This window comes from Rhincodon typus, chromosome 33 (assembly GCF_021869965.1).
Source record: "Rhincodon typus isolate 14 chromosome 33, sRhiTyp1.1, whole genome shotgun sequence".
NCBI lineage: Eukaryota > Metazoa > Chordata > Chondrichthyes > Orectolobiformes > Rhincodontidae > Rhincodon > Rhincodon typus.
The window spans coordinates 9,734,332-9,756,290 of record NC_063364.1 but is presented as its reverse complement, the minus strand read 5'-3'; positions in this window follow the sequence as shown (position 1 = coordinate 9,756,290).

Below are 21,959 nucleotides of genomic sequence, written 5' to 3'. Positions count from 1 at the left end.
AAAAAAAACCTGCAGAAGCTGAAAATCAGAAATGAAAACGGAAATTGCTGGGAAAACTCAGCAGGTCTGGCAGCATCTGTGCAGAAAATGCAGAGTTGATGTTTCTGCACTTTTGCTCCTCAGATGCTGCCAGATGTGCTTAGTTTTCCCAGAAATTTCTGTTTTTGGCATCAATTGTGGAGTTTGGAGTCATAATCATTGAGTCATCAAGTCATACAGCATGGAAACAGACCCTTCAATGCAAATAGTTCATGCCCATTATGTTCCCACATTTAACTACTCCCACCTGCCGGCCTTTGGCCCATATCGCTCCAAACCTTTCTATTCATGTACTTACGTAAATGTCTTTTAAAAGTTACAATAGAATGTTGGAACGAAGAGGCGATTATAATAGTGAAGGGTGGGTGGGGGGAAAGAATTTTTAAGATTGGGAAACAATAGATAATAGAAGGGAAAAAGGTCAGGTGGGAGGGTGGATGAGGTCATCGACCATAAGCAGCATCCTGTTTTCCATGAGGAACAGTATTACCAGATTGGCATGTTTACTTGATATGCCTAGATCTGGGATAGGTGCGTTACAATGTGCCAATGAAAACTTAAATGGGTTGGGTGGGGACTTGGGGCAGTGCAAAGCCTAAGAGTTGACAGGAAGGGCTACCAGAAAGGGAATGCTCCCCTCTCCCAAAAGAATTTCCATGCAAATCTTTCTTCTAGCTCTGAAGGAGGGGCTCTGGACTCGAAACACTAACTCTATTTCTCCCTCTGTAGATGCTGCCAGACCTGTTGAGTTCCTCCAGCAATTTCTATTTTAGTTTCAGATTTCCAGCAACTGCAGTTTTTCATTTTATGTTAGGGAAAGGTTATGTTTGGGGGTTCACCAGACTCAGCGCTTCAGGAGCAACGCTGTTGCCTTCCATCATGCTGTAAATAACAAGTGAGCACTGGAGATGAAAATGGCTGCAACCACACCAGGGGCAAGCAGGATGAGAACTTTGTTCTGTCAGGGAGTATGCTTTGATTTTGAGCTATTTCAAGCCCTTCAAAAGTAAAGCTATTTACACCTTTATGCTGAAGTTGAAACCATCAGCAACTCAGGCATGCTTTATGAACCTTCAGCATTAGTCTACAGTGTGAAGTTCAATTCCTTGCTCCAAGCCCTCCTGGCAATTTCATGCAAGGTGACAAGTGAATCCCCCTACTAATGCCTGTGATGCTTGTTTGACTACCTGGAACAATAAAGCCGGATTGCCAAAGTAGCAATCACCTGCTATCTACCCATTGCCTATACAAGGGACAGGAGCTGCTCACTTCACATCTTCTACTATCATGCAGCTAAAGATGGGTGGGTTCAGCACCTTTGATGTTGTAGGTGTGGCCAGGCAGAGACTCGCAGACACAGCTGATGGGGAAAAGTGATCATATCTTTACAAAAGTGGAAATGTATTTCATGGATGTCTCACCCAATGTACCTTCATATCTTTCCCTTTCATTCCCTCCTACTACGTCTCAATGCATTCCCAGGTTCCTCAGAAGGGCTGGAGGGAGCTTGCTGCCCACTGACTTGGTAGCTTGGTTGTTTCATCCCTGGGGCATTTTTGCCAAGAGGGTGAGTGTGTCCTGCCCAGAAGCAGATGCACCAGTCTCAGGTTGAATTCCTGCAGTGGCAGGCAGGGTGGACGTGGAGGGCTCTGCTGTCTTGAGTGGCCTGAGAGGAGGTCATCTGGGAGGCCTATCTGTGGTTCCTCGTCCAGGTGGTGCCTGTTGGCACTGCCCTGTCCCCTTTGTGAGGAAGGATCCCCTGGAGTGACACCAAAGTCCCTCATCCCCCATCATCTTGCCATTGGTGCTGAGGACCAATGGGGAGAATAATGGAGTACAGGCCTCATGTATCTCCAGCAGAATCTGAGACTGCTGGACAACAACCACCAACCTGTCTATGGAGGCCGCGAGACACTCATATGCCTGAGGCAGTGACATTTCAGCAGTGTTGGCGCAGTCCCACAGCCCCAGTCTCCCTGATAAACCCGCTTGTTCCAGATTGGCAACACCATGCAGACCTCCCCTGCTTGGGGATGAGCCAGTGCCTGGTTCAAATTCCCCTTCTCTGGAGGATATCCGTTATTTATCCAGTCACATAACCCACAACGTTTGACATAAACCATGAAAATAGCTGAATGACATTCTAAGCTACCTGTACTATTAAACATGGAACTGTAAAGGTTTCCCATTCAAATTTAGTGTTCACTAGTCAACTGATATGTATTGACTGTAACAGGGCAGTTAGTGTAACAACTGTCTGGAGATAGGTATTAAACTTAACATTGTACTACATACTGTGATCTAGAAATCCCCCCTGGCAAAAAATAGGAGAAATCATGGCAAGTATTTTATTTTGCAGAACTAAAATCCTCTTCACTGTTCAGGTTTAATCAAACAATGAAATGAATTATATGATTATTTGTGTATCCACCATTTCCAGTGTGCAGAAGAACAGGGAATTTGGACTAACTGGGGAGTTTTTCAAATGCTGGCACAGGCATTGCAAATTGAATGACCTCTCTCTGTGCTGGAAGAGTCTATGGTCCTGATATTCTTCTGGAGACTGTGAAGTTGAGGAAAACTTCCAGAAGGAAAACCTGGAGGCGTGGTTTTCTGAGATTCCATGTAAAAATTTACAGCAGGAAGTCTGATGTGTTTTCAGCCAGATACCAAGGCTCACAGACACGTTGGCTCTCTACGTGGGAAAGTCAATGGTATGTAAATGCCAGCTGAGTAAGAGATCACGGAGCATGGGATCTCAGGAATTAATAGTGGCTGGGGTCTGAAACTGGGTGTGTTGGGGGGATTTAGGGCTCACAATGAGTAGTGTCAGAGATCGAGGGTCGAGAGAATCAGAAAAAGGAGAGATCATTGAGGAATAATTAGAGACTAGGGCTTGTGAGGGAACGTCAGGCACAGGAGGAAGAAATGAGTGACTGAGCACATGGATTGGGGCAAGTGGAACATTACCGGATATTGGGGGACGGGGGAACACACCTACTCCTCCTGACCGCAAAGCGACTTACCTCAGGGATCTACTCCTTCTCACTTCAAACCCTGGAATAGCCAACTCAATGGGTTAAAAAATAAATAAAGCCTTCTAAAATGGAACTCCTGATAATACCAGAAGTGGGCAGTTTGGAGGCCCTTTCTGAGTTGGGTTTGAGATTTCTGAATATATTTTGCTTCACATCAGCACTAGCGTGTCCACATTTGTGGGTTAAAACTCTCTCAAGGATTCTAAAAATTTGTTACTTTCAGGAAAATGTTTTTCAAAAGAATAATCAAAATAGCCTGATGCAATGATAGTGGCAAATACTTTCAAAGAGAAAATACCACTTATATAATATCATTCACAAACTGAGGATAACTCATGAAGTCTTACAGCCAATGAAGTATTTTTGAATTGAATAAAAACATGAAGTTTTATTCTCAGCTGTACTTATTTTTAAGACCAGACCCCTTGGCAACTTGTTTGCTTTCCATATATTTTTTGCTGATTATGTTAATCACCAAGCTAATGTTGGAAGGTGGCATTTTTAAGCTGTGGAGATTCCTAACTAATGTATTAAGTTTGAGCAAACTTAATTTCCTGGAGGTTTCTTTTTAATATGCTCTGGAGATGGGAGACTTCCATCTCATCAGTTTGGGCTGGATTCAAAATCAGATCCCTGAGGTATAAAGCAAGATTATAACCTATTGGATCATTCAAACCCTTGGAGCTGATTTTTAACATTTTCAGTCAATTTGCTGGGAAAGGAACCAGGTTGCACGGCAAACTAAACAGTATCCCTTTACCTTGGAAACTTGACTTGAAATCCAGATCAACTGCTAGGGCAAAGGTCTCTCCCTTCTCTGACAGCTGTAAAGGTCTGCAGGAAATGAGTTTGAATTGCTTCTGTCCAGTTCCTATTGGGTGTGAAGCATAGCATAACACCAAACATAATTTGACAATTGGCAGTTTCAATCAGAAATGTCATAAGGATGGCTAATATAGGAAATTGAAATGTCACATTGATGCAGTAGGATATCTTCTGGGGGCTGAGGGTGAAGATACATTGTTAAGGCAGAACAGCAAAAACTTTACTGTGTCTGAAGTGTGCTGTGTATAACCTCTCATACAAGCACCACCCTTGATTCTCTGATATGCATTCATTTCCACTTGTGTTTAGTATTGATGCTCAGAAAGCAACTAAGCTACCAAGTGCAAAGAATGAGAGGGATTTTATTAACCACTAATGGGAAAAACACACCAACAAAAATGAAATAAATGCACAATGTTTTGAATTTTGCAGAGACATGCCTGGATTTTTTTTATTTTGGGAGGAAGGGAAACAAAATTGTTTGGATTTTGTTTCCCTACAGTTTTCATGATTAGTTCCTCAGCTGTGCTTGGAGAATAATCAGGAACCTATTTTTTTTTCTGCTTCTCTCAAATGAATCACAGGAAGTGAGCAATGTTTGTCAAATCTCTGGCGGGTCTGATCACTCCACAATCCCATCTATACCAGATAATCTTTTTAGGCACTCTTGCTTGTCTTCCAGAATAAGGAGTTGAGCCCAACTGGCACATTCCAGGGTCCAGGAACATGTGCTTAGGGCAGCCAAGGTGCAGTTGGGGAAAGACCACTGACTGAGGTCTTTCTGCTAAAGTTGAATGGGAATCTGTTCAGATATCAAACCCTCCTGGTACCTCAATTATATAGAAATATAATCTTACACAAGTCAGAGATGCTTTTGGTTTGTTTGTTGGATACAGTCAAACTCCAATGTTTGTTTGTTTTCCTCATATGCTACTGTACAGAACCAAACTGCTTTAGTGACCTTTTTTTTATGAATAAGGTATATTTTTGAAATGAAAGAAAGTTGAAACCACTGTTTATAAAGCTTCAAAGACTATGCTTCTACCACCTTTCAAGGAAGAGTTACTAAAGACTCGTGATCTACTGTGAGACAAAATTTCTCCTTAAATGGCCATTATTGCTATTTGCTGGTTGTTAGTTTTACTAAGTACTGTCACTTCTATTTCCTATGTTATGTTTCTACACCACCCTGTGCACACTTTTGAAACGTTTCACTATGTTCCACTGAAGAAGAGTCATACTGGATATGTGATGTTTACTCTATTACTCTCTCCACAGGTACCGCCAAACCTGCCAAGTTCTTCCAGGATTTTCTGTTTTTATTTCAACAACTGATTCAGCTCCCCCTTGAAGGCAAACATGGAAATGGCATCTAAACACTGGCAATCAATGCATTTCAAAAGAAAGAAAACAACATGCAGTCTTATCCCTGTTCGTGTGCAGTTTAAGTGGTTTCCATCGCAGCCAAGTTACTCAGTTTCAATGGTTAATAGGCATATAGGAACACATTGAAAACAATGTGCAACATTGGGAATATGGTGCAAGCCCTTGGTAACCGACAAGTATGTAGGCATCAATTGACTTAACTAATGCAAAGTCTTTATTGTAATAAAAGCTATGGAACAGTGTAATGAGAAAATCTGGTATAGACTGCATTACCTACTTAACTGCCATAAACCCTGAATTACTACCCTTCATACTGTAGGTATTTCCCCCAATCAAGATGGCCAGGGGTGTTATACACACAGGTGGGATTCGCACCTAGGCTCCCTAGCACCAAAGGTAGGGACACCAACACTGTGCCGCAAGAGCACCTTCAGTGCTGTACTAGACTGGTAGCAATGCCCAAGCTAATCAGGAGCATATCGGTTAGGTTAACAATGCATAGGTTAACTATAAAATTACTTTTGCCTTTTAATTGCTGAAGTGCAACAATAACTGCTAAAATGTTAATAGAAACATGGCCCAAATAAGCAGTTTGAAAATTTATATTTCTTTTCACCAACACTGCTGGACAGGAACCTGTACAAGCTGAATTCACAAATGGGCATAATTTCAATGCTGCCTTCTCCCTCAGACACTTAATTTTTCTTTCAGGAGTCGCCTAATATTTGACCCTTGGGCTAAGTAACTATCCTCTTGGAAAAAAAAACAATGCTGCTTTAGTTTGCAGAAGAAGGGAGCCCAACCACGAGCGTATCATTTCCAATTTAATGACATTATGTACAAGTGATATGATGATACACTTCAGCCTGATTTGCATTCGGAAATAAATCAGAGAAGGTTTACCTTGATGGCAATGCCCTTTCAGACAATCCTCCATGACACTGCCAAAGTGCCCAATGATAGGGTGCAGTAAAGGAATGATTGATAGCTAGGGAATTCTGAGAAGCTTTGTCCAGACTTAATTGCAACAAGTGGATGAATGCATCATTTGGACAGGGCCTCTGAACCCAGACGTGCTTGACATTAAGAACGGCAGCCATCCCACCAAAATGGGTTCATGGATAAATGAATGGAGCCAAAGGATTCCAAAAGAAGGAACATTATTGCTTAATGAATTAGAAGGCATGGCGGGGTGGGGGAGGGGTGCAACTATGTCATTATAGACTTTCTATTCAGGATTGCATGGGGTTGGAGCATACAGCCCAGGTGGTGCGTCCCTTATGCCAGTGGGAGAGCTCCCCCTAGGGTCAGGAAAGTGAAAATGCCCACCATCTGCAGGCTCCGCGTGAGCATTCCCTGATGATTCCAGCATGAGCTCTTGGGACTGAGTGTTAGGGCCCCCATGTGAAGTGGGCAAAGGGGAAAACTGCACTCAAAGCAACTGTTCTGGATAGTGTTTAAGCTGCTTCAAAGTGATGTGAGTGGCTCTGGCAGATAGAGGAGCAGAAACAAAGGAAACCTCTATAGATAGCAAATAATGTGCAACGTGTTTGATGCAAATAACGTAAGTCACAGAATGGCATACAATTGCAGAGTTTGCAGCATAGAGAAAGCGTATACATACCAATACGTATTTATTCTCTACAGTCCTTCTATGACGTATCCTCCTTTTTCTTTCTCCACCTGATCATCTAGGTTCGCTTTAAAGATAAGATCATGCAACAAAGGTGTGAGAGAAACCAGAAATCTAGTCAGCAAGGGGATCAGCACTCGATTACCATGGTAAATCCTGTGGGTGGAAATACACAGCCTGCATGCATCAATCCCATTAACAGGACAGTAAGTGTACTTCAGGGTGTTCCAGCATCAGCGCAGCCTCTGATTTAATGCTAAGTTCATTTTATATTGGTCTAACACTCTTGTCAGATTTGTTGAGACGTCACATATCCAGGCAGAGACAGAGAGAGATATGTGGATTGTAATGAAAAGTGAAAAGGTGTGGGTTTTTCCTGATATTATGGAAAATTAGGTGAGTGAAGGATAGGTAGCACGTTAGAACAGCAAACTCTCGAACCAGAACCCTCGGTCTGCTGATTTAAAAGGCTTGAATATCACGAGTAGTTTCGAGAGAAGGGTGGCTTTGATGATACGATTCTGTTATAGCTGCTTCTGGTCACTTGCCTTCGATTAGTAGGAGAGAAGCAAAGAGGATATCAGGGAAATGCCAGAAAAGATGCTGTCAATCCGTGGCCCCAGTGTAATTTGCAAAGATGAATGAAGTGTTTTTTAGACTGCCATCACTCCTGTTCAAATGTATTTGCATCTCCTGCAGCCTCTGCCCCTTGTATCTGACACTCGGTCTTCTGGGTAACGTTATTGGGATGATCTCATTGCTAATCACCTATCACATGTGATGAATTTCTGCAGACTCAGTCCTGACTTGTTAAATTTGGAGTCAAGAGCTGTGGCTTCATTCCTGGCAGTTATTTATCAAAGATGACAGCTCACAAATATCTCAATCTGCGAGAAGGCACTCTGGTGACACAGAGGCTCTGCGTGAAATTGCGAAAGTCAGCAGTCAGCGTTTATTTCATCAGAGTTGATCCAATCATCAGAACTGGTTTGACAGGAGGGATTGTTGCCGCTCCTGGTTGACTATCATCCCATGGTCACTTTAATCTATTCTGTGCAGACCAACATGAAACACTGATATGAAAATGCAAAGGAGATGCTCACAATGCTTTCTGTTTCTGTATTTCTTTTAACTGTTGTCATACATTGGGATTTCGGAGTAAACCTTGTCACTACACTTCAATGTTTTAATTCTTTATTTGAAGCAAGCTAAAGGGCAGGAAATATTATTTCAGACGCTTTGCCGTGGGTGACTTTATGCTGTTTGTTCTGTATCACGGTCTTGGCCTTTTTTTTCGAAAGAGAAGAAACTTTTAACGTTGCCCCAGGGGAGAGCTAGATCCTTTATAACAGCTCAGTGACGACCTGAATTATGGATTAAGTTGAGGCATATATGTGACCCGTTCATTTACCAAATTCAATCAGGTTTTAACTCTCTCAGTTCAGAGCAAAACATTTCCATCAATATGTTAAAATGGCAATGTCTCAGATTGAATTCCCAAACAGCATTTTATTTTCTATACATTGATGATCATAATGGGTGACTGTTCTGATTGAGGTCAGAAATTATGACGCCAGCACTGAAATGCTGTTATAACAATGTAGTTTCTGCAGCTATCTCAGCACATGCTCAACACACTGAACATACAACAAACAGCAGTTTTCAGCAAGCAACAGCTTTCATTTATTAAGTGGATTCGACACAGAAAATACTTCCAAGGTACTCTATAAGAAGGGTGATACAACGGCTCGGTGGTTAGCACTGCTACTTCACCATGCTAGGGACCCAGGTTTGATGCTGCCTTCAGGGGTTAGCTGTGTGGAGTTTGCATATTCTCCCTGTTTCTGCGTGGGTTTCCTCTGGGTGCTCCAGTTTCCTCCCACAGTCCGTATATGTGCAGGTTAGGTGGGTTAGCCAATGGGAAATGCAGAGTTACAGGGAGAGTGTAAGGGGTGGGCCTGGATGGGATGCTGTTCGGAGGGTCAGTGTGGACTCGATTCGCTGAATGGTTGCTTCCTTACTGTAGAGATTCTATAATTCTACTGTGCAATGTGTCAATGCTGTAACATCAGCATAATGAGAATTTTATGGGTTTCCTCCAGATGATCCAGTTTCCTCCCCTTGTCCAAAGATGTACGTACAGGTTAGGTGGATTGGCCATGCTAAATTACTTATAGTGTCCAGGGATGTTTAGGTTTGGTGGATTAGCCATGGGTGATGCAGGGTTACAAGGATAGGGTTGGGGGATGGGGGTAAGTCTGGGTAGGATGCTGTTCAGAGAGACAGTGTAGACTTGTTGGGCAGAATGGCCTATTTCTGCACTGTTGGGATTCTATGAAATTGGAGTAGGATTAGGCCATCTGGCCCCTCAAGCCTGCTTCACCATTCAATAAGATATCATCTTTTCATGGATTCAGCTCCACTTACCCGCCCACTCAGCATAATTCCTTTACTGTTCAAAATCTATTTTTGCCTTAAAAACGTTCAACAAGATAACTTCAACTGCTTCACTGGGCAGGGAATTCCACAGATTCACAACCCTTTGGCTGAAGAATTTCCCCCCCAACTCAGTCCTAAATCTGCTTCTCCCTTATTTTGAGGCTATGCCCCCTAGTTCCTGTTTCATCTGCCAGTGGAAACAACCTCCCTGCTTCTATCTTTTCCATTCTCTTCATAATTTTATATGTTTCTCTAAGATACCCCTTCATTTTTCTTTCTTTGCAGAAACATGGGGAATCCAAAAAAAAATGGCCAAACAAGGTTTTTGAGATAATGATCAAACATTGGGTCAAAGAGGTCAGACCTTCTATAACGTTTCCCCCTGTGCTATGTAGATTGCATGGAAAGTAATCCAAAGGGGGTTCTTGACTTATGAACATCTAACAGATGAAAGCCCGTAGTTACTAGCTCAATCCCATGTGGGGTTTAATTTTAAGTACCCAACACATGACCATTTCCTGGCTGCTTTATACTGTCCTGCGTTGTGTTCTGACTTACGATCAAATCAACTTGTGAACAGACACAGGAATGGGATACGTTTACAACCCAGGGATTGCCTATATTAAGAATTTGTTTTATGAAAATCGGCGAGTCCATAATCAGATTAAAGTTGCACATTTGGGCATGTAATACAATGGTTCTACAGACAGTTGAAGAAATACAGGCACTGTTTTGCAAAAAATATGTAAATTGCCTGCTGTCACTACTAACTGTGGGAAACGGTGTCATAAATCTCTCACGAAAAGCTGAATGATCTTATTGCTGTACTTGTCCAACACAAGACTTTTTTTTATTATTTTGTAAAGCTGCCAATTTGTTCAAGTGGGTTCTGTGATATTTTTCCAGATAACTTCTGGTACCTTGCGATATTTGCCATCTTTAACATTTGTGGTAGTGGGTAAATGTTGTTTGGGGTAGTTCATTGCCACAAATCTAGCTTTGTCATTCGGTTGTCTTGTGCATATCTGGTGATTTGTGGGAAAGGATATATCACCGTGGAATATCGACAGAAGAGGCCCTGTCCTTAGATAACAAAAATGTTTACTGCTCAATAGCCATAAGTACAACTACATTCGGGCAGGCACGATTAGGAGGACATTAGGAAGCTGGTATAAGTATATCTGTCCTATCTGAAAGCTAGAGTGGAGTCTCCAACCTCAGGCTGTGTGTGAGATCAACAGAATGGGTGGAGCCAATGTAATGTAAAAATTAACCCTTTCAAAACTGTTACCTTATACAGCAAGCTTCATCATAGCTTTCAACCACATACGAAGGAATTTTGAACCATGAATCAAAAAGCTACACCATATCAATATGGAATGCTGAAGAAAGACAACCAAGCTGAGAAGTTTCTTCCTAGGAATCGAGTTAGATGGGAAGTTAACACTTCATTTATCATCTCCATATGCATGAGGTGCAAGCATCTTTAAGAAAGTACTCCTGTTGGTAAATTATCTGATAGTCATACAAAGCTCCTTGTTTGTCTCCTTGTTAGGCAGTCTGTCATGATGGAGGACAAATTGTTTCCACTCTAGTTTGACTGAGATGGGTGCTAGTCCAATGCACACTCTGCAGTCTCTGCCAGATGCAGGATTTTTGGTGTTTGGAGGGTCAGGTATTAACATACACTCACACCACTGTATCCACCAAACTTGAAATGCAGTGACGGTCCCCAGGAAAAACAGTAAATGCATGTGGAATGATGTCAGTTAAGTTTGTGTAATCAATATGAAGTAAAGTGGGTTAATACTGCAACTTTTGCCAGGAAAAGCTAAGTGATCATACAATCAATACAGTGTGGAAGCAAGCTGTTTAGCCCATCAAGTCCACACCAACCATTCAAACAGCATCCCACCCAATCCCTGTAACTCTGCATTTCCCATGGCTAATCACACACCCCTGGACTCTACGGGCAATTTAACATGGCCAATCCATCTAACCTGCACAGTTTTGGACTGTGGGAGAAAATCAGCGCACCGCCACACAGAAACAGGGAGAATGTACAAATTCCACACAGATAATCATCAAAGGCTGGAATTAAACCCAGGCCCCTGCACTGTGAGGTAGCAGTGCTAACCACTGAGCCACAGTGCCACCCATAAATATTGCCTTCCACTTATAATTAAAACACAGTAGGTCAACAGGGCTTGTTTGCTGAGCTGAAGCCTATGGATAACTCTGATTCTCCTTTTGTTCTTATCAAACTGTATGATGAACGAGTTTCTCTCAGAAGTCTATAGTTTTGCTCCATTCCCCTTTGCGTAGACATTGTTGGAGATGTGAACTGTGTCAAAGTAATGATGCCAAACCTGACATTCTGATGCTGAGAGGTACCAAATGACATATCATCATAAAGCCCCAATTGAACGATAGATAACAATGCTCAGCATCTTTCTAAACTAAGTGGAATTTCATCTTCTACCGCTATGAAATGATCTACCAATAGCACAAAGTGGATGTTTCACTTTCTAATTGTATTTTATAGGTTTTATAAAGCTAAACGGCCTAAGATCTATCTGTGGTGTTTTAAATATGAATTCAACATTCTTTGAAAAAAAATGTCAACAGTCAACATTGCCATTATTATCCAACTGAACAAGACGTTGCAAGGACATATATAAAGTCACCATCTTATAGCGAGGGATTCAAGACCATGTGAAAATTTAGTATGAAATAGCTTTGACTACAGTTTATCCAACCATTAAGATATTTAAGATGTAAATGGATCAATTTATCAGTAAAATAACCGACGTAAAAATCTCATACATATAACAAATTTAGAGAAACAGTAGTCAGCAGAATACTGAATTGTACTAATAGAAGCATTCAGTACAAATTAAAGATACCATTCTGTCATTACACAGGTCACTAGTTAGACCGTATCTGGAATACTGTAACCAATTTTGGTTTCTGCAGATGTGCGTGATATAATAGCCTTGAGAGCGGTTCAGCAGAGATTATAAGAATGACTGCTGGCTTAAGGAATCTCTGTTATCCAAATAGGTTGAAACAACTATTTTCTTTAAATTATTGTACATTTAGAGGTGACCTGGTAATGAAATAAAACATCTACATTACACAATGCTTTTCACGATCAACAAATATCTGTAAGTCCTCTACAGCCAATTAAGTACTTTTGGAGTGTGCTCACTGTTGTAATGCAAGAAATGTGACTGACAATATTGTCCACAGCAAGGTCAAAAAGCAGGAATGCAACAGTCGTCAAATAATTTGTTTTTGTGATGTTGATTGAAGAATAAATATTGTGGAGAACACCAGGATTAATTCCCCTCTTGCATCTACCAGGGCTAGCAATTGCAGCCACAATTTAATACGTCATTGCAAAAACAGTGCCTTCAACAATGCAGTACTCACTTGGTACTACACTGGCATGTGTCAAGCTTTGATTTTTGTGCTTAAGCTCGGAGTGGGACTTGAACTGACAACTTGTGATGCAGAGGCAAGAGTGTTAGCAACTGAGATACAACATGCACCCAAGCCAGCAGGAAGGGCCATCTCCACTACTTCAGAAACTGGAGGCTGACCCTGAAAGGCCCAAGTATTGTGCCCATGATATCGAAATGAGAATGTCATTTAAATCAGTAAGATATTCAATCAACATAAAGCACAGGATTGTAAAAAATTAGAATGGCTGGATAGCACACTCCTGGCATGGCGAACACAAATTGCAAGAGTGTGGAGAGCATCAGGGGTCATGCATTTAAGGTGGGAATAGACTGGACATTCGGCAGTTCATCTTTTGCAAGAGAGAGAGGGACAGTGTTATATAATGTCTCATCATGATGTTCTAGTTATCATTGTGCGTAGTTGAATTAATGGGCTGACATCTGAGAGATACTGATTGATTGAAGTTTTACAGCAATCCTTCAAAAGCCAACCATTTTGTTTACGAATGAGGACAACAACCTCAAAATTCAAAGTTCACCCAAGTTCTTTCCTTTTTCCAGGACAAATGTATGACTCTTTCCACAGTTTAAGCAATCTCAAAAATGCACCCCTATTTGTAACACTACACTTGCTGAATTTGGTGCAACCCTTTCCAATGATGTCAACTATTTAATCACTACCACTATTATGAATTAGAAAAATATTGCAAGTAGTCGTTCGGATCTGTAGCATGTTATGTACCAGACCAGCCCCCTCAAAATATATTCAGAAGATAGTCTACATACTAACATTTTCTAATATCAAAGTGTAAGGTTTGCATTCCAGATGCAATTTGACTTATCAAATTCCAGATTTAAAGCAAAACACATGTTATTCACGCACTATAGTTAAAATACAACAAAAGAAAGAATTTGGAATAAATTAACTCTATTGGAAAACTTAACAGAATAATAAATTATTAACTGCTACTAAGTAACTGTTCCAGTATAGTAACATCCCATAATCACCCCCTTGACAAAGGCAAGTTCAGATAAAAAGATTGTCTCACTGACAATTCTCCAGCCTAGGAAGAGAAAAGTCTGAGAGACAGAGTAGCAGGGAGAGATTTACTGCAGCTTCCAAACCCAGCTTCAAGACCCCAGAAACTGCTACCAAAAAACTAAAACTAAAAATCCAAGTTCTGTGGGAGCTTGCACAACCCATTAGGTTGCTTCTATTGTTCCAACTTTAAATAAAAACCAAGGCCTCTCAAGCTGTTTACCTTATGGGCTTTCAATAGACAGCTCCGCAAATCTGTTCAAAAAACAACCAGAACAAAATACACCTCTTATCATCACACACACACTGTGATTTGTATTCAAATAGCACTGCTATCCTTTTCAAAAAGACAGTGAACATCAAATTTATAGTGAACTATGCATTTACGTGTCTCTACCACAGGTGAGAAGGTCCAGTCCATGTCACACCTGCTCCAGAAGTGTATCATCATGTGTCTGAAGAGGTTGATTAAGAAATATCAAGAAACAAAATGTATGACCAGAGGAGGTGTGAATGACAGAATGAGGAGCAGCTGCTAGTCGAAAGCAAAGAACAAGGAAAAACAAAACAGTAAATTAGAACCTGTAAACAGAAGAGAACGAGTACAGGGATGGAGATTACGGTTTGAATTTGTCAGGCTTAGTATCTGCATCCTTAGTAAGGCTAAAGAAAGTGTTCGGAAGACTACAAGTGACTGGACTTTACAATGAAGGTTTTTAATTGCAGTAGTATTATCACACAGTAAAATCTACTGAAAATTGCTTCTATGAGTTTGCTGTCAATCCAATCCATATTGATATCACTAAATGCAACATTGCTATACAACAATTTGAACCTGAACCACAGGTCTTTGTCTGGTGTCAAAGTTTATGTACTTAATGATAACAATAAACTGAATAATCCACAGCAGTTGAATAATACATAGGCTATTCAGGTTTGAGAATCAAATGCTTATTTACTTTGCAGTCAGTCGTTTCTTCGATAAATGTTGTGTTCAACAAAAATATTCCATGTCGTATTAATTCCATGATCATACACTCACAATGGAGCAAAAACCTGCATTTATATAATCCCTTTTATGATCACAATTATGTACTTTGGAGGTCTAGTCATTGTTATAATGTGGGAAACATAGGCAGGATCTGAAGAGCGATTGATCAGATATTTGATCATCACATTCTCACCCAGCTTTTCCGACCTCCAACTGCTGTGAGCACAACTGCTCACCAAAGATTGAAGAACTAATGGCTACAGGTAGCTCAGTGGTTAGCACTGCCACCTCACAGTGCTAGAGATCTGGGTTTGATTCCACCCTCAGGTGACTTTCTGTGTGGGGTTTCCATGTTCTCCCTGTGTCCAAAGATGTGCAGATTAAGTGGACAGGCCACACTAAATTGGCTAGGTGGGTTAGCCATGGGAAATGTAGGGTTAGGCAGTGGGTCTGAGCGGGATGGTCTTCAAAGGGTTGGTGTGGGCTGAATGGCCTGCCTCCATGCTATAGGGATTCTATGAATCAACCCTTCTCTTCAGGAAATCGGGAACTGCACAGGGGCAGGGGAACTTGACCATAACCTGCTTTTTAACTTGTGGTTGGAATCAAGTGGGTAGGCTAAAGGTGAGGGAGGAACCAGCCACCCTGGAATGTGAAACTGAATGGTTTTTATCTCCTGGGCTGTCTATCAGTTTAGCATTCAGAATTAGCCAGAATATCAGATGGCAGCACTGGTCCCTTGCACTCAGGTAAAACAGAAAAAGGGACACTTGGGGAAAGCCTTGCGTTGGGGAAAAGGAACTGAGGCAGAGAAGCGTACACTTCACCCTCATGGCCTGGAAATATTCTGCACAATTGTCTCAAGATTGAAGCATTATCTAGTTTACAAGCTGCCACTACCCATTTATTGACATGTATAACATTTCTACTGAGTCAAAAATATCAACATTATCTGGAGGCGCTTTGTATTAGAACCATGCCAAGGTGCTCATCTAGTTCAGGACTTCACCCCACATGTGGCAATGAAAAGATTCTTGAAGAGACAATTGGACCACTTCCCAGAATATGCTCCACACAGGCTCCAAGATATGCCCCTTGGGTTATTTCTGTCCACTCGCCTAAATTCAATTTGCTCTTGTGTCATAAAGCCTGGAAAAGCTTGACTGAGCCACTGTAATAGGCAATGGCATCACCCAGCCTCGCCTGAGAGTCTGGGATGCACATGCGTTCAGCTGAAGCCATTTACACAATAAAGTGCAGAAAGTACAGAGTTTGTGCACTTGATAAAGGGCTCAGTTCTGTACCCCAGCAGATCTATTTACTCTGACTTCTCTTTTAAAGAAAGATCTGCCATAATTTAAACCAAAAGAACTGCGGATGCTGTAAATCAGGAGCAAAAACAAAGTTGCTGGAAAAGCTCAGCAGGTCTGGCAGCATCTGTGAAGGAGAAAACAGAGTTAACGTTCTGGGTCCGGTGACCCTTCCTCAGAACTGTGTGGTCTAATTGGCTTAAGGATCCACAAACATGCCAACCATTTTGAGCACCTGCAACAGGCCCAGAAGGATGTCAAATGAAAGCAGTGGAATGAGCATGCAAAAAAAACCTAATAATCCTACCCACCACCAGCCCCGCCTGCAGCATTGTGGGAAAATCCAGTTCTGAGCTGCTTAGACATCTCAAAACTGACAACACCCAAGTGGGATAAAGTCATTCTCAATTCTGAAGGTCCACCTAATAAGACACAACAGACAACCAAGGCATCAACCATTAAATGTCTGCTTTATTCGAGTCATATGACAAAGAACAAGACTAGGCCACTTGGCTGTTTGAGCCTGCTCTGACGTTCAACAAGACTACAAACAACAACAAAGTTGCTGGAAAAGATCAGCAGGTCTGGCAGCATCTGTGAAGGAAAAAAACAGAGTTAACATTTCGGGTCCAGTGACCCTTCCTCAGTACACCCGAAACGTTAACTCTGATTTTTTCTCCACAGATGCTGCCAGACCTGCTGAGTTTTCTAGCAACTTTGTTTTTGTTCCTGATTTACAGCATCCGCAGTTCTTACGGTTTTTATTCAATAAGACCACGCTGATCTAATTTCAACTTTAAATATATATTCCTGCATATCCCCAATAATCTTTCATCTCCTTGGCCATCAACAATCTATCAAACACTGCCTTAAAAACATTGACAGATTCTGCATCCACTGCCTTTTGAGAAAGGGAATTCCAAAGACTCCCCAACCGTCTGAGAGAAAATAAGTTTCCTCATTTTTGTATTAAATGAGTGTCCCCTTATTTTCAAACTATGACCTTTTAGTTCTAGATTCTTGCACAAGAGGAAACATGCTTTCAGCATCTAGCCAGTCACCCTCAGTATTTTATATCTTTCAATTAAGTCACCTTTGACTCTTCTAAACTCCAGATGATACAGGCTTAACCTGTCTAGTCTTTTTTCATAAGGCAATCCATTCATTGCATGTATCAATCTAGCAAATCTCTGAATAACTTCCAATGCATTATCATTGCGCTGGAGATATGATGACTAGTTCCGTGTACAGTATTCTAGATGTGGTGTCATTAATACACTGAATAAGTGAAGTATAATTTCCTACTCTAGAGTTAATTCTCTTTGCAATAAAACATGACATTCTATTAACTTTCTTGATTACTTGCTGCACCTGCACGCTAGTTTTCTGTGATTCATGCACAAGGACACCCAGATCCCTCTGCATCTCAGAGCTCTGCAGCCTCACGCCATTTAGATAATTGCTTCTCTTTTATTCTTTCTGTCAAAATGGACAAATTTACATTTCTCCACATTGAATTGTATTTGTCAGACTTTTGCGGGCTTATGTCTTCTTCACAACTTACTTTCTTACCTATCGTTGTGTCATCACAACTTCAAATATCCTACTTTCAATCTTTTCATCCAAATCATTTATATATGTTATAAAGAGTTAGTGACCTAGTACTAACCCCTGTGGCACACCACTCACATCAGCCCACCAGCCTGAAAAAGATCCATTTATTCCTATTCTCTGTTTCCTGTTAGCAAGCCAATCTATCCATGCCAATATGTTTCAATAAGCTTTAATTTTCTGCAACATTATTAAATGTAGCACCTATCAAATGCCTTCCGTAACTCTCAATACAAGTCATCCACTGGTTCCTCTTTATCTACAACACAAGTTACTTTTTCAAGTACAATAAATTAGTCAAACATGATTTCCTTTTCACCAAACCATGCTGGCTTCGCCTAATGACTGAACTTATCTGTGTGCCCTGTTATAACTTCTTTAATAATTGCTTCCAATGTTTTCCCTGTGACAGGTGTTAAGCTAACTGGCCTGTAGTTTTTACCTTCTGTCTCCCTTCATTTTTGAATAAAGGCGATACATTAGCACTTTTCCAGTCTAAAGGAATTTACCGTGAATCTAATGGCTATTTCTTAGGATGAAATCCATCCAACAAGTCCTTCCAACAATTTACTCTGTACTACTTTCCTATTAATTATAAGTTACTTGAGTTCCTCTCTCCCTTTCAGTTCCTGATTTATAGCTATTCCTGAGATGCTACTTGCGTCTCCTGTAGTGAAGACCGGTACAAAATATCTGTTCAGTTTGCCTGCCATATATTTATCCTCCATTATTAATTCCTCAGACTCATTTTATAAAGGACCTATGTTGTTGACTGGTTTTCTTTTTTAAAAATCTGAAGAAATGTCTCCTATTTGTTTTTGTGCTTTTGGCTAAATTTCTCTCATACTTGTAAATTTTCCCTCCTTATTAACCTTTGGTATTTCTTTGCTTTTTTTATATTCTGTATAATTTTCAGACCTGTCACTTATCTTTGCAGAATTATGTATTTTCTTTGAGTTTGATACTGTCTTTGATTTTTTTTTTAGTTAACTACAGATGGTAGGTCCATCCCTTAGAATTATTCTTATTTTTTGGGAAGCATCTATTCTGTGCTTTCTGGAATATCTCTTAATTATTTGCTACTATTTTTCTATTGATCTAAACCTTCACCCAAATTGCCAGTTTACTTTTGCTTGTCGCGTCTGTGTTCAGTAAACTATGTGATCTTGGGAACTTTGTAGTTGTTTTACTGTAGATTATGAAATAGGAATTCAGAACATCTCCAATTCATCTGATCCCTGGTATGGAGAGATTGTTTTATGGGCAAAGGTTGAACAGGGTGGGACTCTACTTACTGGAGTTTAGAAGAATGAAAGCAGATTTCATTGAAACATATGGGATTCCTAACGGACTTAACTAGGTAAATGCTGAGAGGATGTTGCTGCTCATGGGAGAGTCTAAGACCAGAGGGCATAGTCTCAAAATTAACAGGTGCCAATTTAAGACTAAGATGAGAAGGAATTTCTTCCCACAGATGATTGAGTCTTTGGAACTCCTTGCCATGGAGAACTGTGGGGACAGAGTCCTTTTGTATATGTAATGCTGAGATAGTTAGATTCTTTGTCTTTAGGGAAACAACGGTTACGGGGAAAATGCAGGAAAGTAGATGTGAGGAATGTGGGATCAGCTATGATCTAATTGAATGGAGGAGGAGGAGGCTCGAGGGGCTGAGGGGCCTATTCCTTGAGTCTATTTCTTACGGCCTTAAGTGAACAAAGAAACACTTTTATTTATACCAAGCTGTTCACAACTTGAGGAGACATCCCAAAATGCATATTGGTCAATGAAATACTTTTGCAAGCGTCAGCAGTTTAGAAAGCACAGCAACCAAATTCCACATAGCAATATCAGCAATATGGTAAAGACTGGGTAATCTGCTGGTTGGAGGATAACTATTTGCCAAGACCTCTGTTTTTCTTCTCATAATGCAAAATGATATTTATATCACTTGGGAGAGCAGATTTAATACCTCATCAGAAAAATGGCCCCAGTATCAATGCAGCACTCCCTCCAAGTGCTCAAATCTCCCAAGTGAGACTTGAACACTCAACTTAATAGCCCAGAGTCAAATACCCCATCCAATAGACAACTCCCAGTATAGCTTTTACTTAACTGCTTCTAATCATAACCCTACCAGCAGACTGGCGGAGGGAACAGCTACATTGGCCAACTTAAAGCTTGTTCTGTTCCTGGAGAGGATTTCCAAATTTGTATAAAATAACAAAGACTGGTACTCTGAATCTCTCTTGGTTGTTGTGGTCAAAGAAAATGTAATTGGAGTGAAACTTGAAAATATGCCACAGTCAAAAACTTAAAAAGCTTTCTTAATTTTTTTTGTGGAAAAGGGTGAAAAAAAAAGTGGGAAGATATAGGAATGCCCAAGTACTTGATGAAGAGGACTTAAATCAAAATGGGTCAGATATATTGTGACTGGTGGCTGCTAATATCAGAGAGTTAAATCTTTTGATCATTGACAAGTTCCTGTTGTCAGATACAGGCATTTAGGACAAAATATATATCTACATATGATTTCTGAAAATGTCCAGAATTATTTTTATTGATAAGGTAAACTAAGTGGTATATTTATAAACACATGTAGAAACAAGGATATATAGGAGTTTACAAGCACAAATCTTTGAAGGTGACAGAACAAGTTTATTTGCTGTCTTTCTTATTATAAAGGGTTCTGAACTTTATACATAGAGGTAAAGAGTACAAAGGCAAAGAATTTTTATCTGAACCTTTATAAATTACTGATTAAGTCTCCCATAGAATATTGTGTTCAATTCTGCGAATACACTTTAGAAAAGATGTCAAGTCCTTGAGGTTATGTGAAGAGATGAAAGAACCTAGGATTGTTCTTTATTTTCCTTTGTTCATTAACAGGATGAGGATGTTGCTGGCTGGGCAGCATCTATTGACCATCCCTAATTGCCCAGAGGGCAGTTCAAGGTCAACCACATTGCTGTGGATCTGGAGTCACATGTAAGCCAGACCAGGTAAGGTTGGTAGTTTCCTTCCCTAAAGGACTTTAGTGAACCAGGTGGGCTTTTCCTGACAATCAATAATGGATTCGCAGTCATCATTAGATTCTAATATTTTATTGAATTCAAATTCCACTATCTGCTGTGGTGGGATTCCAACGCAGGTCCCCAAAATGTTATCCAGGCCATTGCCTCCCCTACCTCTCTGGAGAGGAGAAAGTCAAGGGGAAGTTTAATCGCAGTGTTTAGAATTATGGGAGGGAAAACAGAGAGACACTGTTTCAAAAGGCAGGATAATAAAAAATAATAAAAGAACCAAGAAGAGACAAGGACTTCTTATTTTTAGGATAGTCACTTATTATGATCCAGAATGCCTGAAATAATGACAAAAGCACATTAAACAGTCACTTTCAAAAAGGAATTATACATATATTTGGAAAGGAAAGAACTAGGTCTGTGGGGTAAAAGCAGTGAAGATGAAGTACTGGAATTGTCCTTTTTAAGAGCTAGCACAGACATAATAGCTCAAGTAATGATGTCTGAATAGCAATTTTCTATATTGTAATATTGTGTTCCTCTATGTATATTACACTATGATATAAAGCATCGAGTGCCCAAATTGTGTTTTAGATATTGTCTAATCAACCTGTTCAGAAATATTATTAGAGCCCAGGGGTGGGTGGGACTTGAACCCAGGCTCAGAGGTAGGGACACTACTACTGTGCCACAAGAGGTCCCTAAAGTTATGTTTTTTTTCCTAAATTACACTAGCAGTAAAAGCTGAACCTAACTCTGGTCCATCAAGATTATGCTTTGTTGGGCTCCATTCTCATTATAACCAGTGCATCTTGAATTGTAAAATGTAGCTACTCTCTGCTACTGTCGTGGTGTGCCATCCTCACACATTCAATGCAACTGCATTGTGTCATCCATCATCCAACCATGCCCAGGTCAGCCCCTCTTTCTCTGCCCTACATTTTGCCCTCTAGAAGCAATTTCTATAGCTTTCTAGCTATGATCAGATGGCCAAAATTCCACTATTTACTTTTTCATACCTCACAATATAACATGAGATGTTGTATAAAGCTAAGTCACAGTCATTATTAATCATGCAGCTCCCCAAGAAAGCTGTACTATTAACACACCATAAAACTGATTGATAAATGTTGTTACCCTTTCAACTTCATCTCTTTCACC